This window comes from Thermobia domestica, chromosome 12 (assembly GCF_964235325.1).
Source record: "Thermobia domestica chromosome 12, izTheDome1.hap1.1, whole genome shotgun sequence".
In the NCBI taxonomy this organism is placed as follows: domain Eukaryota; kingdom Metazoa; phylum Arthropoda; class Insecta; order Zygentoma; family Lepismatidae; genus Thermobia; species Thermobia domestica.
In genome coordinates, this window is record NC_137465.1 from 117118104 (window position 1) to 117133474 (window position 15371).

The window sequence follows — 15371 nt, forward strand, 5'->3', positions numbered from 1 at the left end:
TCATTTAACTTAAGTATGCTTCTAGACATCCAAAAAATAATAGTTGGAGTAACCCTCTGCAATACTATGTTGAGAAATTAAAATAATACTTGGAGTCCCCAGAAGACTCCAGCTTGGTAAACAACTTTGACGACTTAGGCTTGCTACGTTAAGGGTTAAACTTACCGCTGTATTCGCTGTGTGACAACGTGGTGATAGCAGAGCAGAACTGACCCAACATTGACAACCAGAACGACTGTAACACAGCGAGACATCGAGAGGATGTTCTCTTCTGGTATGGTAAGCCATGCGTCTTACGATCCAATGCCACAGCTCATCAACTGTAGCTGGCGGAGTTCACAGGTATGAGAAGCTGTGCAGCCATCGACCAAACATATTTATCCTTCCCTGCTCTACACATTCTGCAAATTTGGACTTTCCTGGATGTATCCTTCTTAGTTCAACATTTTAAGTAACGAGCAGTGTAATAGTCTCATACATTATTTAAAGAAAGAGCGATGATTCTCAGAATTACTCGGAAGTTTCTAGTTTACAATTATATATATATATATATATATATATATATATATATATAGATAGATAGATAGATAGATAGATAGATAGATAGATAGATATAGATATAGCTATATAGATAGATAGATGTACAATAATTTAAAACGGTTATATCAAAGTTTGCATTCAGAGCACAAAAAGAAGTATAGCTCTCGGAACATTGATTTTAGCCAGATAATACCACTAGTAAACTCAACCACACTCAGTACCGTTAGTTGCTTGGTATTGTCTATGAGGCAGAGATCATCGTATCTCATTGCGTGTAGATTTTTGTATTTGTTTAACACTAAAAATTGTTTGTCGCTAACCGAACCCAGTAACATATATATACCGACAGGATGTACGTTAGTCACAAGGTTACATGAGTGAAACACTAAATTATTCGATTGACACTTGCGGCCTTGTCAACACTAGAGAAAGGTACAAAGTGATTAAATAAATACGAAACATAGTACATACAAAATATAGCGATGTATGAAGTCTCCTTTTCATACGATTTGGAGAAAGGATACATCTGTAGAGAGCAACATAAATGATTTCTCTGGATAATTTGGATTAGTCCAGAATTCGAACAAAAATAATTTTGAAATTCGTTAAGTCCAACATTTTTTCTTTCTTTCTTCGGATTCTCAATAAAGTTGACTACTGAAAAGCTGAGTTACAGATTTTATGTTAAAACATATTCACTATACCATTGCCTTATTCACAGAACAATACATTAGTTATTAATGTATGACTGAAATAATAGTGCTTCGTGCAGATTTACTTTATCCAATCGGAATTGCACAATGATAAAAAAAATGTTGCAAGGTATAATGTTCTTATTTACAGAGAAAAAGAGTTGAAAAGACCTTTAACTAACAAACATTTTCTTTAAACAGACATACATTTATTCTAATTTATGGAAGAAAGAAATAATTTGCGGAGCAGTATATTTATTAAGGTTACATATTTGTACAAAAGAATGTAAATACAATCGGGTCTGTCTTCAGAAAGGACGTGCTTTTAGCCACAAATTACACTGCTTCTTTTCGCTGTCTTTCATGCAGAATCCTGGTTTTGTTTTGATACATGAAATACCTGAAACAAAAATCCAAAAATATTTAAAATGTTACATTTTAAAATATTTAACATTTTTTAGATTAAATGGACAAAATCTGTTCGGTCAGGTATGGACTTTTGGGTTTCTGGTAGAAAAATGATGAATTAAAAAAAAAGTGTTTGTTGATGCTGAACAACTCGAAATGTATTACTATGCAAAAGTAAGTGGGTACCCACTGGCGTTCGAGGTACCATGGGGTACCTAATATGTCTGCATTTTTAGATATGTGGAAATATATGTCTCTAAAATGTAAAGAACTGATATCTGTTTAGTACAGAAAACCGCAACTCGGTAAGCCTTATGGATACCGAGGTATGGGAAAATAAAGGACAACACCATAGAAGTGTGAGTTTTGCGTACTAGATTGTGCAGTTTCGAAAACGTAATTACTGAGGGCTATCAACAACCTCAAAAGTAGTTTCAATTTAATACACTACACACACGTCCTTATGGGGGTTTTCGGGTACTATGGCATTCGCAGACCTCCCATTTCTAAAGATTCTAAAATATATCTTAATAAACTTATAAAGAACGTTACAGGTGTGTGTTTACCGAAACCGCAAGTCGGTATGTTTAACAGTTACCGAAATATGGTGAAATAAATAGGAACACCATAGGTATGTGGGGCTTCCATACTTGACAGTAGTTTAGAAAATTAATGAAAATATGACTAATGGCTATCAAGATATTGTCAAATAAAGGGAGGACCCACACAGTTATGGGGTTTTCGTGTTAGGTGGTGAAATTTCCGAAATCGATCATGAAATCTGAATAAGCACCAGTAGCAATTTCATCCTAAAGTAACTGGGTATTTCCATGGGGTTTTAGAACATCATGGGTCTAAAAAGATTAAGTTTTAAAAGCTTTGGAAAATATAATTTGACATTTGTAAAGAGTATTAGAAAAGAGAATAGAGTTACCCAAAACTTCCAGCCAGTACATCTTACAACTAGAGAGACACCGTGAAATAAAAGAGTATTAGATCTTGAAATTTCATAAAACAACTTTTGATCTTAATAAAAGTTAAATAAGATGGTACTTATATGGGTTAAGTGAGTACCTCACACTCGTCAGGGCAATTCCGATCGAAAGATTAATTCAGCTCGAAGTTTTCTTCGGGTAAATCCAAGCGTGATAATTCCTAGCGTACAAAAAGAATGAAAATTCTTTGTCAATATCTAATATAGCAACCGAGATATAAGTAATTATGTATTTTACGAGGTCGTAAAAATGGAGACCCACATGGATTTGTACTGTTGAGTCTTTGCTGTAAGAAGAAGAAATTTCAGAAAACTACCGTATACACCTTAATAGACAATTAAATGGGTGGAGGCACGGTGGCTTAGTGGTAGAGTGCGTACCTTTGGTGTATTGGGTCCCTGGTTTGATCCGTGTCCAAGTCAGTTTGTAGTCGACATTGTATTCGTGGGTATTCTCGGTGTACTCCTTTCCTCCCACCTTTACACTCCATCAATTCTATCATCAACATTCACTTGCCTTAATTTCATTTTAAAATTAAATGGGCAGTTAAGTGTGATCGTATCTCTGTGGATTAAGAGAATACTCCAGTGTAGTTTCTGCAAAACATACTAGGTACACACCCCACCACTAAGTTACTGTGTCCTCACTGATTTAATTGCATATTAAGGTATATACAGTAGGTTTTTGAATTTCTTTCTTATAGCAAAGACCCAGAAGTACAAATCCTTAAAGATCTCTATTTTTACGTCATAAAATAAATGACTCGTTATATTTTGGTTACTATATTAGATATTCACAGGGAATTTTCACTCTTTTACACAGCTCGATGAACCTTTGGAACTGCCTGAAGAAAACCTAGAACTAATCTTTCCATCGAAATTGTACTGAGGTACTTACTTAACCCATAGAAATACCATCTTATTTTAATTTTGTTGGGACCAATAATTTTTCCGAAGTTTCAACATCTCATACTCTTTTATTTCACGGTGTTTCTCTATATGTTAGATGTACTAGCTGCAAGTTTTAGGTAAATACATATTTCTAATACTCTTTACAAATGTCAAGTTATATTTTCAAAAGCTTTTAAAATTTAATCTTGGTAGACTGTAAGATGTTCTAACACCCCATGGAAATATCTAATTACTTGAAGATGGAATTGCTACTGGTGTTTATTAACTTTCCATGACCGGTTTCGGAAATTTTATCATCTAATACGAAAATCCCATACCTGTATTGGTCCTCTCTTTATTTGACAATATCTTGATAGCCGTTAGTCATATTTGAATTCATTTTCCAAATTGTACCTTCAAGTATGCAAGCCCCACATACATATCGTGTCGCTCTTTATTTTCCCATGTCTCGGTATCCGTAAGGCTTACCGAGTTGCAGTTTTCGGTAAACAAATATCAGTTCTTTACATTTTAGACACATGTATTTCCATATATCTAAAATGCAGAAATTAGGTACCGCATAGTACCCCTCTACCCCATTGGGGTACCCACTTACTTTTGCATACCAGGGTAAAAACACCAGTGGTCGTTACTTTAAGGTTGAAAACATACTCTTTTGTCTCTTCTGTGAGCACCGTTAATCGGTCGGAGCTGTACCATAGTTGGAAAGAGACACTGATCCTTCCTATATATGACCATGTAGTCAGAATTCAAAATCGAATAGCCGTTGAAGGAAAAACAATATTTTAAAATCCCTTGTATTGCACCGGTAGTAGTCATCTCAAAATCGAAATGTTCCAGTGGTAGTTAGGGTTTTGTACCAGTGTTCGTCACTCAAATAACTTGACATAATTTATTCAGAAACGCACTGTTTATCAGTTTAAAATTAAGAATAGAGTATAACGTACTAATCTTAATAACTGTGCATCACTTTTGGCACTCAAGAAAGAAAATAAAAAAGTTTTTACATACTTTTTAAAGCAATTTCAGTAAGAAAAATGTTAACTGAATTCAAAAGTTAACTGTATATTATTTTAACGTTAAGAGTACAATATTAATTACTATGTTTAATAACTATAGTGACTTTAAGCACTCAAGAATGAAAATAAACATGTTTGTACATACATTTTTAATACAATTTGAGAAACAAAATAAGTTAACCGAATTCAAAACTTAATTATATATCACCTTAAGATTAAGAATGGACAATAAAATACTGAGGTTAATAATAATGCATTAGTGAAGAATGAAAACAAAAATGTTTTTAACTACCTATATTGTATTTACATGTTGTTATTTCTCATTAACATGCTTTTTGATAACGCACGATATGGGCTAGGGGTACGCACGAGAAATGATTTGAGACTGTCACCTCTCGCAAAGGTGTCGCGAAAGTTGTCTCGTCTCGAAAACTGTATCTGTTTCTATTGGAAGAGCTATGTCTCGTCTCGAATTTCGTAACAAAAATTCGTTACACATGCAGTTTTGTGTAAAAAGTGAAATGTATAAATACAGGAGAGAAAACATTGCAGACAAACATTATGTTAGTATATTGAACATACTTTTTTGTATGTGGTGCAAAATATCTTCATCTATGGGGTTACTTTGCACCAAAGTTTATATGAAATGGAATCTTTGAGTTTTACGTTCCACGATTTTGCCGGGTATGCTAAAGGAGACTATAATCATGAGAATGAATGAAATAGTAGAAGGAAAACTGTGAGAGAAAACGGGAAAACCCCGAGAAAACCACACACAGTGTTTGTCCAACACAAAGCCCATTTGGCACGTGCTGGGATCGATCCAGGAACTCCACGCAGGAGAGGTGAACGCTCCATCACTGAGCTACCACGTCCCCAAAAACACAACCTCAGAATATACTTCATATAGAGTAGAAATGAAATGAAATCTTTGAGTTTTACGTCCCACGATTATGCCGGTTAGGCTAAAGGAGACGGTGATGATGAGTAATGAATGAAATGGTGGAATGAAGAAAGTGGGAGGAAACGGGACAACCCCGAGAAAACCCACGCACACGGTGTTTGTCCACCACAAAGTTCACTTGGCGGGGATTGGGATCGAACCCAGGACCCCAAGCACCAGAGGTGAACGCTCCACCACTGAGCTACCGCGACCCCTCATATAGAGTAGAAGTAACAAGATGTAAAAAAAAAAAAAAAAAAAAAAAAAAATTGGCCCGTCTGGAGGACATGTAAGCTAAACACCAATACAATTGTTACAGATTTATTTACTTGCACTGTTTAGGCTGAACATCGCAACACCAATATCATTATGTCACATCCTTTCAAAAGTATGCTAACTGCAACGTAGACCTGCTTTGCTTCGTAATGTCCAAATAGTTGATTACTGTGCTCGAAAGCAGGCAAGTAGCATACAAATTTATGATGTTGAAGTCGTTATTTTTCACAGCTATGGAGAAAAGACATGAAAACGAAAAATAAAAATAAATCTTTGTTTTACTTCCTACGGTTATGCTATGTATGCTGACAGTCACAAATGAGTATTGAAAATTGATGATCTTGGAATACGATTTGGTGGAATAATGAGGGGGGGGGGAAAATAGACATTGATTAAATATAAAATTGAAAAGAAATAAGGGCCTGACGCTCAAATATTTATCTATCTGGCAGCCATCTTGATCCCTCTAAAATATCATGAAGTACTTGATTGATTCTAAACCCAATAATAGTAATAGTAATTATAACAATAAACACAGAATATACCTAGATATAATTTACGCACCTTGAAGTGTAGAAATTAATGATTGCAATCCTCAGCATTCCAATAGTTCTTTGGTTTCTCCAAATGAAGATTCGGACATCGGTTTTCTTCTCAAGCAATAATGGGGTACAATAATCAGTTGCAGTCCAAAGCCAAGTCACTAAGTTAAGCATGAATATAAAAGATTTTGTGTTAAATATTTCAATGTAAATTTCATGAAATAGAATTCATTAGTTAGTTACATACAAACTCTTACGCATGTAAGTCAGAATCTACTTGTAATAACTTGTAAATTTAAACAAACTAAATTATACTACAGTCATAGGGACATCAAACATATCGTCGGCGGCAATTCAAAACCTGCTATGTGCATTTTGCAGGAGAAGCGAAAAACAGTATCCTGGTTAGATTTTTCCCTTTATAAAAGTGATGTTATAAGTAATATTTGATGCTGCACGTAACTTAATATCTTCTCAAGTTACTTGAGAAGGTATCAAGTTACGTGCAGCATCAAATATTACTTATAACATCACTTTTATAAAGCGAAAAATCTAACCAGGATACTGTTTTTCGCTTCTCCTGCAAAATGCACATAGCAGGTTTTGAATTGCCGCCGACGATATATTCCATAAGATATATAGGGTGTCTCAAAAGTCCCCTGACATTAAGTAACTCGATTATTATCAGAGTTACAACAAAATGTAATTGGGAAACCGTCTCCAAATATGATGTTTCCAATGTAAGTTGAAGGAATTTTCAAAATCGGATGAGCCGTTTGGCTGTACACTCTTTATGCGTCCAATGTTAAATGAAAATGCAACGTTGCCATTTACCTGGACCCACAACATAAGTGAATGAAGTTACTGATTTTTACGCTAACATGTCGATGGCTAGCCCCCATTTCAAACAGTAACTTCATTCACATATGTTGTGGGTCCAGGTAAACGGTAACATTGCATTTTCATTCCACATTGGGCGCATAAAGAGTACAGCCCAAACGGCTCCTCCGATTTAAAAAGTGTTCACTTTAGAATGAAAACAACATATTTAGAAATGGTTTTTCCTCTTACGTTTTGTTGTAACGTCAGAGGACTTTCGAAACACCCTGTATACATCATACGAAGTTCCTTTCTAAATTCTACACGGGTGTAGTTTAATTGAATGTGAGATGGGTGATACACATTAGGCCGTTTGGAAATACTCTCACAGACGGCCGCCATTTTGGATTAAATTTGTTTGTTATAAACTGGTGGGTAATGTGATATATATATGGCCACAGGCTAGAATTTTCTCAGTATGTCAAATATGCAATCAGATTCCATGGAGCTTAATTTGGTGAAAAGTTATTGCCAATTGAACGTTGTATTTACCTCTTTCTTCTAGATGTAGAACCATACCGTTAGCACGTGAGGAATGCATCGAAATATTCAAACTGTGGAGCGGGAGGAGTGCCTGTACAGTGGTTACCGATTGCAAACAGAATCATCCACAATGTGACTGTGTTACATGTTGCAGTGTCACAGTAATTAACTAAATTTGAGGAGACGGGCACATTCGTGAACATACGTCGTAGCGGACGATCGTAGAGAGCTACAGATGAAGCAACGCCTACGGCAGTGCTGACTTCTTTCTGGATGTGGCCCCAGAGGAGCACACGTCATTTATTAATGCAATGTGGGTTGAGTCATAGGGTCTGCGCGTGTATAAGTGCATCCGTACAAGGTGCAAATGAAGCAACATCTCCACGAGAACGATGTTGATCGCCAAGTGTAGTGAGTAATTATGGTTAACATTTTTATGCAAATACTCTTTTCAGATGAAGCTGACCTCTACGTAAATGGGAAGGTTAATAGGCAGAACATGCACAATTGGTCACCTGACAACCCCGCGTGCAAGACCCCTCCAACATGACCAGCGCAAAGAAAATTAATTATGTTGTTGGCAGACAAATGAGGAATACGTCTAATCAGTCACTTTTTCATTCCATAAAATTAACTGCGGAATAATACCTCACGCTCATACAGGGATAGATATTGCGAGCTGCGATGCCCGAGGATGGTACATTCTCGCAGTTTTTTCAACACCATGGCGCTTTCTTCATTATGGATTCGTATTGCGTCACTACTTGAACAATTTTCTAGAACATGGGTTGATCGACGAGAGGCAGTTGAATGGCTGCTCGATCACCGGACCTAACGCTGTTCAATTTCTAGCTAAGTGGAAAAGTTAAGGCTATGGTTTGTGCAGTAAATATTCATAATTTTTATCATCTAGAACAAAGTATCGCCATCGTCTGTACACAAATTTGACCCTATATCCTACTTTGTGTCCACAGCAATTGGAAGAAGCTTCTGCAAATGTTTATTGCTCAGTAGGAACATGTAGAACATATACTATAACCAGGGGTAAAAGTGGACCTGAAAAGGTGGGGGGACGGTAGGTAGCGGCATCACTCCACGCCGTTCCTCCTGCCTATCTCTGCCCATTGTACCATTTTAGGATCTGGGGGACGTCCTACATATTTTTCGAGGTGGGGAACTGCGTCCCCCGCGTTCCCCCTCGCTTTTACCCCTGACTATAACAGGGAAATGTGTTCGAAGTGGGAAAAATCAGAGGCGGTGTGTTTTATTACGATTTTGACTCGACATATCGGCTATCTAAATGTTCAAATGCAGTGAGGTGTGAAGCCTACAAGATTGCATTTCTATTTACATAATGTCTGAAAACCACTGGAAAGCTTCTTTTAGTTACGGAGAAAAAACGGAGAGACTGATCCATCCATCGTGAACAACTTTCTGGAAAAAAATAAATAAAAATAGCCCTTACCTTGTATCAGAGAATTATACACGAAAGTGCTCAAAAACCGACTTTCAATATTAACAATTTCCAGCGGGAAAACTCCTGGACCACACACTCGAATGAGGGGTATTTCAAACTCCCGTAAGATCTGCCCCCACAGCAATCCCCTAAATCCGCCCATGCTCAAAATACGACGCTTATAAGAATTCAGACAAGACGACACATACATACATACGAAAGAAACAATTCAATACGGCACATCAAAATATAAACTAGATGAACTTCTTTGAAAACACCTCATTTTACAAACAAAAGGTAGAAAAAGGTAAAAATGTCAGTATTGTCAACTTAGAATCTACATAAGAAATAAAATCTTTTTATGTGCAAAGCTATTCGTCAATACGTATAAAAAAGGGATTTATTAATGGTATTTAGCATTTATTCTTCCGTGAAGGTTTATCTTGATCACTAAAAAAACCAGAAACGGTATGTCTCTATCACTGGAAAAAAAAAAAAGAAGAAGGGTATGACATACCACTACATATAGTCTCACTTGGTTCACTGCCAATAACATTTCACCAGAATAAGTTACATGATATCTGATTGCATATTTGACATCCTCAGAACATTTTAGTGCATGGCCATGTATCACACTACCCACTTATCGTCCGTATTACAATTTCGAATCTAAGATGGCGACCGTCCGCGTGATGTAATCCGAAAGTATCCCTCTGGGCCTAATGTGTATCTCTTATCTCGCAATCAATGTAACTACATCCCTGTAATTTTCAGAAAGGATGACAAGGGACTTCTGATGCATCCTGTATATAATAGTTGTATCAATAATGACGGGTATACCGGCTAGGCTAAAGGAGACGCTGATGATGATATAAAGAATGAAATGGTGGAATGAAGAAAGTGGGAGGAAACGGGAGAACCCCGAGAAAACCCACTCACACGGTGTTTGTCCACCACAAAGTTTACTTGGCGCGAGCTGGGATCAAACCAAAGACCCCAAACACCAGAGGTGAACGCTCTACCACTGAGCCATCGAGGCCCGACAGGAATATTTGTTGAAGTCTACTGTCTTCTTCAGTACCAAGGTTACACAAAAATGAGCCTATGGTTTTGATGGAATTCGAACCAACATTATATGTATACTCTCTCAGCGAGAATCAAAGCTGGCACCAAGTTTACATATGCGCGCGCATTGTATTTTACTTATATAGCTCACAGAGCTATGGGCGAGCAAGCAAGGCACGTGCCCCGGGCGTGTGGTTGGAGGGGCTACTAAAAGAGAGGTTATATATTAGTACTTTTCCATTTTGGTGTTTAATACTTTTCAGAGTGCGAAATCATGAAATCAAAGTCGGGGAGACTGAAGGACTGAAGAGAGCGAGAGAGAGGGGAAAAAAAAGCTGCGCAGTCTTACACTTCAAAGAATTGTAGTGAAATGAGGTCAGAATTCAAGATGACATTCGGATGCTTGGCACGAAGAAAAACATTGCAAGCAATTTTGAAAAAAAAAAAAGAAAGAAAAAAACTTAAATAATGTGATATATTTTGTAGGCTTTGGATATGTATGTTTTAGTTGGCATCAACAATTATTGGTGTGTTTTGTCACAATTGACAGTTTAGCGAGAGACTAGGCTAACTGACAATTTTAACTTTCTGAAAGAAAAGGAAACAAATGAAAACAGCACGTTTCAAAGGATACGACTGATATTCATAGTTTGGTTTAGTATACAACAGGGGTGGATCCAGGATGGACTACTGGGGGGCGGTGGGTTGTAATGCCACTACTTACAAGATAGAGCTACTTTTAAGAGATTCAACTCTGGGTGGGTTTTATTTTATATTAAAATACACAAAGTTTCCTCTTCTTGGGGGAGATAGACCCTCCCTGGATCCGAACCCTGTCTAAGGACAAGCCACACAGACAAGTGGTTGAGGCAAAGGTCAATTAATGACATTAGTATGCTGTTCCGTCAAAATCTCAATCTTGACCTGGATGTAAGTTAGCCTGGTCTCTCACTGAACCCCTCAATTGAATGTTTAATATGTAAATTAGGCACTTCTACATCACAAACAGTAAATATAACCTACCTTATTCTACGTTTTTAAATGCATTTCTACAACTGATTGTAACTTTAAAGGTTCTCGTGAAGATTAGCTGGCGGAGGTTACCTAACATAGCCATGAGTTATCAAATTAACAGTTGTGCTTCGTGGGTGATGATAATGATCCTGAGGTTAGATGTTAAATTGGACTCGAGAGCGGAACAAGGGCTGATCTTATTCGTGTCTCAGACGGGGGGCATGGAATGGAACGAATATGAAAATAAGGTTGCTGTAATAGTTTTTCATAGGGTTTGTAAGATTTTCGAAACACTTGGCATTTTTTTTTTTTTATCAAGACTTGACATTTTTTTAAGATAAAAATCAAGACTTGGCAATTTCAAGTTTCATCCCCCTCCCAATCTTGTAATGCTCGCTACGCCGCTGTAAGCAATGCATATTTTCGACAATATTCGTTGTTCATCTGTTTCCGCTGGGTTCCAACGTGGTGAGCTGCATATGGGACTTTTAATAGTGTTATTATAATGAGAAAGAATTGTAAATTATGTTGATGTTCCTAAAAGAGGGAAATTGAAAGAGAAATTAAATTAAAAATAAATAAGGGAGAGAAAAGTAATTACTTGAAAATAAAAATAAAGTCTTTGAGTTTAATGTCCCACTATTATGCTGTTAGGCTAAGGGAGTCGGTGATTAAAGCAAGTTAATGATTATGGAATATTTGGTGAAATGAGAAAGTGGGAGGAAACAAGTCCCCGACAAAACCTACGAGCACGTATATGAAAATGAAGTAAAACATACACTGGACTATGCTTTCTTTGTCTAGCAGAGTCATAGTTTGGAATCGAAAATGTGTTTTGAATCCTTGTATTTAGAGATTAAGAGTGTAAGTAACGAAATCACTTAATACATCCATTAAGATTTCGGAAAGCGAAATCTAAATTTAGGTAAGCTAACTCCATGTACTAACTGCTTGCATCCGCTTCGTACATTGTTCGAAGGGTCACGAAGCAAATCACCTCATTTAGTCTACACATACCTAGTACTAGCGTTAATTACCTGCTTCGTTGGGTGAAAATAAGAAAACCAGTAATACATGTATGTTACGTTAGTCAGTCACTTTTTTTACTATTACGAAACGCTCTCTCATATCGGTTATTTTCGATCATTTGTAAGATCCGTCTCCCCTCTTTCCCTCCCCAAGTTGCTTGGCTGAATTTTGATTTAAATAGTATCGGAAGTGTCACTGTCCATTTCTGCGCCCCCGAAAACAATGGATTTAGATTAGGATCAGTTCACTTAACTTAGTAAGCCTACAACTTTGGCGCGGCTCGACTTGTTGGAAAGCAATCCAAAATCTAAACAAATATATCGATGTCATTGGGGTTTACTAAAGTGTGTCGTAAGTCAAGAAGATTGAGAATCACTGCCTCGATTATTCACTTCAATTAATCATCAAACTCCTTTAACCTGAAGTATATAATCGTGGAATGTTCAATTAAAACTATAATTTTATGGCATCTAGAAAATGCACATATCGTACATTACGTTACATTACCATTCAATCGCAATAGGTTATTACAGACATGTGGTTGGCTTGAAGCTTAGCGTCCTATTCAGCGCCAAGACTGTGTACTACCTACACCTACAGCATAATATGGAATCCTACTCGCATGATCTTCGATCAAGATTTGAATCAACGGGAGGATGAAGATTTTCCCTCTCGTCAAGTAATTTCCCCAACTCGCCAAAGAATTTCTCCCTTGCCGGGAAAATATGTTCCCTCATTTCATATTTTACATATTATATACTATATATTATATCTTGCATCACTGAGAAATAAAAGGCTTGGATTGTATATCTGAAAAGTCGCCCCCTCCCCGCAGGCACGTAGCCACGATTTCGCAATACGGGAGGTCTGTGACGAAATACTGTGGTTATCACACCAGGGGTTCGATCAATCTAAACTATTTTACTGACAACATATCCATATTGATTTGTTAGGACAATAAAATGAGGATATGTTAGTAAGTATTTTAATTAAAGAATTATGAAGAAATCTTGCGTAAAAGAATAGAAAAAAGTATTGACAAAGACATAGTCTTCCAAGGTCATTCGAACTCGGTTCTTCTCGTCTTCTTTCTATTTCTCTTATCTTAGTTCAATGCCGTCAAGGATAGCAACGAGATCTCTTTCTGGAGTAAAGACATCCTATAAAATGGATTAGTGTTGCCGCGAAATTCAAAATGGTTCATCTTATTGGTAATTCTGGGCATTGCTTAAGTTCTGACAGGCTATCTGAAAGAACCGGTTTATCGATCGTCATTTGTAGTCCATAGGGTTACTGGCGCAAGTCCCGGGGGGATGAGGACATGTCCCCTCCAATCTTAGAACTGGGGGGGGACTTTCCCCTCAATAATCCGATTTGAAATGCGTTTTTTGGAGAGAAATGTGATGATTTGTGTCCGATTGCCACAAAGGAAAGTAAGATGAAATTGATGTCCCCACCCCAGAATAAGCCTTAAATCTGCCCACCTCACAATTTTGAAGACAACTCTGCTCCCCTGATCCTCCGCAGCATTGTTTTTCAACTTCATAATTTGAACATCCTTAAAAAAATTATGAGAACTGTCTTACCCGTCCCTCCCAATGTTGAAGACAGATTTGCGCCGCTGCATACGGTTAACATGGAGCTAGATGGAATTCAGAATGTTCCGTTATAATAATATCCAATTTCAACTTGATCCGCCCCCCCCCCTCCCGTTTCCTCCACACAAAGCTCCTCGTAAGAAAGAGTAACCAAAACGCTTATTGTAGCTTTATATTTTTGAGGCTGATTCATCTGTTTCTTTCTGTTTCATCTTTCCTTAATATTTTTCATTTCTGGATCCGAAGGGGGGGGGGTCTGGACCCACCCCTTGGCTACGTGCCTGCTTCCCGTAAAAAGCTTCATTCGAACCCTGAATCAAACAACTCCATCTGTAAAGCAGTGCTGAGTTGATTTTAATATCCTTTTCTGCAACGAGGCTGTATGAGACGTGGACTTACTGATTAACATGGACTCCGAACCACTCCCGCCGGGAATCGAACGCGGGTTTCCCACACCAAAGGCGCGTACGCTAACCGCTTAGCCATGAAGGAGCTCATATCTATAGCAGTGTAAGCAACAACAACAACAACAAAAAGAAACACACATACATACTAGAACAACAACAACAACAACAACAACAAAAAGAAACACACATACATATTAGAAGTTTGCGCAATTGGGGATCAAAACATTCTCAATGAAGTATGAGAAATAGTAAACGTCAAAGTGGGCTTCTGCTTATTCTTTACTTCGTTAATACTTAATTCCTTCTAGAAATAGTGAAACAATACTATGAAGACACAGTACTTAAACATAATCGAAAGAATAAGACAAGGAAACAGAGTAATTTCCGACTAATTAAACTAGTCATATATACTATACCTAACTGTTACATTGTATTTCTTACCATATTACGAAAGCGATATAACTTTTTTACCAGCCATAGAAGCTGGACGCAATCCAATACTGCAATTTAGACGCTGTAACGAAAGTTGCAAGTCAAACGCCTGACACTCAACTGTGTAATAGCTGTTTCAAGCGGCCTACAACTTATGACCTTGAAACTATGTGCTAGTAACCAAATTAATGCCAAGGTACGATACAAACACCCCAACTTGCCACAATGACGTCAACACAAGGAAAAAAAGAAAAACATCTAATTTTTGGTTCGAAAATTATGAAACAATAATAATAATAATAATGTAATTCTCAGGAACTCAAACATTAGTTAACTAGAGAACATAACAAGCAAAACAAAACAAAACAAAACAAAACAAAAAGAATCTTAAACGTGAGCTCTCCCTGACTGCTGTTTTTAAATTTCAGTGAGGCTGTAAAATATGTTTTGTTTTATTGTTAAAAAACAAAAAGAAAAAGAAAAATAAAGAAAGAAAGGAAATAAATTTTGTTGCAAATATCCTAGTAAAAATAGGTTTCCTAGACACAAGTGGCTCCGCGTAGCGTAGTTGCTAACGCTCTCGCCTTCGGTACGAGCGGACCCAGGTTCGATTCCGGTAGGGGCACTCGGTCGAAAAAGTATCAAAAGCTTTTAAGTCCAGACATCCTGAATGAGGCTTTCT

The 15371-nt window shown here is 37.2% G+C and overlaps 1 protein-coding gene and 1 long non-coding RNA gene across 3 annotated transcripts in view; one reads left to right on the forward strand and one right to left on the reverse strand.

Moving 5' to 3' along the window:
• The window catches only part of LOC145666602 (A disintegrin and metalloproteinase with thrombospondin motifs 7-like), a 347276-nt gene that overhangs the window by 105562 nt on the left and 226343 nt on the right, over window positions 1–15371 (forward strand). The gene's annotated exons all lie outside the window — the stretch shown is intronic.
• On the reverse strand, window positions 1372–14905 carry LOC145666603 (uncharacterized). Its single transcript, XR_014127791.1, has 3 exons — window positions 14699–14905; window positions 6349–6487; window positions 1372–1632 (listed from the first exon to the last, which is right to left on the reverse strand). It is a non-coding gene; the product is annotated as an uncharacterized LOC145666603 (long non-coding RNA).